Source organism: Cyclopterus lumpus, chromosome 7 (assembly GCF_009769545.1).
Source record: "Cyclopterus lumpus isolate fCycLum1 chromosome 7, fCycLum1.pri, whole genome shotgun sequence".
Classification (NCBI taxonomy): Eukaryota; Metazoa; Chordata; class Actinopteri; order Perciformes; family Cyclopteridae; genus Cyclopterus; species Cyclopterus lumpus.
In genome coordinates, this window is record NC_046972.1 from 14,352,925 (window position 1) to 14,354,521 (window position 1,597).

At 39.2% G+C, this 1,597-nt stretch overlaps 1 protein-coding gene across 1 annotated transcript in view; it reads right to left on the bottom strand.

Annotated features, from left to right (window-relative positions):
* Window positions 1-577: 577 nt before the first annotated feature.
* Window positions 578-1,597, bottom strand: part of LOC117733824 (mitochondrial glutamate carrier 1-like) — a 5,057-nt gene continuing 4,037 nt past the window's right edge. The window contains exon 9 of the mRNA XM_034537720.1: window positions 578-1,597. This exon is cut by the window's right edge and continues 647 nt beyond it. The gene's annotated coding sequence lies outside the window, so the exon portion shown is untranslated.

Sequence of the window (1,597 nt, forward strand, 5' to 3'; positions counted from 1 at the left end):
TCCATGCAGCCATTAAAAATGATGTTTACAGAAACACATTAAAACAGATGAACTTATTTCATCATAACGGGTTTTTATTATTTGTATTCCTTCCCAGCTGACAGGATTTTAAATCCCCTCTGATTAAATAGGTTTCCAGGTTTGATCGTATGCGTTTCATGTCAGAGTTTCACCTTTCTACACTTGAGCTGAAAGGGCAGCTGAATATTTGGTTATGCCTGTGATGTGACAGAGGCTCCAGGACTCCCCAGGGTCGAGTTACCCCAACGCTGCAGCTTGAGCATTTCTCTCAAACGTATCCGTGCCAGTGATGCATGTGCAGAGGAGCAGGCTAACACATCTTAAGACGGCATCAGAGAAAGTATCACACCGTCTACAGTCATCCTGTCACTATTTCCTACAGCCCTACCTGAGAATACACAATTCTTCAAGCTGCACACACACACACACACACTCCACAAATAACACAAGTAAACACTGTATTCATAAATATTTATATAGCATTCCGAAATGTATTTACAAGTCAATTAATTAAGTTCATTACAATGAACTTAAACAATAATAAATGTTCCTCTAAACTGATTAAAACACTTTTGAAGTGTTGAAATGTTAAAAACTGCTCTCAATTTGTGTTTAATTTGGCAAAGTTTGAGACAAATGAAAACATACAGGATACATAAAACTGTTTGACCCATGACATTTTCCTTCATTGCCCTCCGTTCTGCTGCTTAATACATGAAACACTTGTGTGGACTCCTGTATCTCCAACAGACATGAAAACCTGACCAGTCACAAACAACCACTATCAACGAGAAGAAAGTGGCTATTTATAGTTCATGATACACCTTTTCCAGAAGACTTGGTCCCAAAAGTATATCAAATCACATTAAAAAGTTCTGTCCCTCATCAGACTAGCTTACCACTCAGATGTAGATTGTGGGTACAAGTCAATCATTGGCCGCCTATTTCAGCCAGCATTCTCTATCCATTGCTGCATTCTGTGCTTAGTGCTGCCAAGACAATTGTGATTTGTTTGAGACACAAGCCAGAGCGTTTTCCCCGAGTTAAGAATATTAATGTGTGGCGCCAGACCACATCGAAAGGTCTGGCGAGACTAAACACCATTTACTTGTCTGCAAAAAAAGCAGGTCTCCAAAGTCAACTGCAGAAGGCCTTATTTAGTTGCAGACTACAAGCCTGCTTGTAACAAAGAGTTTTGTCAAACCCAAACACCTCAACAACATTGTCCTGAAAAATAAACACCAGAACAGCTACGCACAGTTTCAGTTTAGTGACCAATTATGATAAAGAGAATGGGAAAACAATTCAATAATACAGGAAATCCCTCCTTGCAACGGAAAGTAATTCAACACAGGATTCCTGTATTGCATACAGGAAGTCCAGATGTTCTTTCAGTCTAAAGCTGTGACCTTTTAAACAATCAGTTTTTCAAACCAGGTTGTTCAAAGGGAAACACCTGACAGTTATTTAGCAACTTATATCTGCTTTACACTATATAGACATAGACAGGGATCAACATACATGCCCCGTTTCTCATGTAACCCTTTAAAACAGGATTGAAGCTAGTCAAGTAACG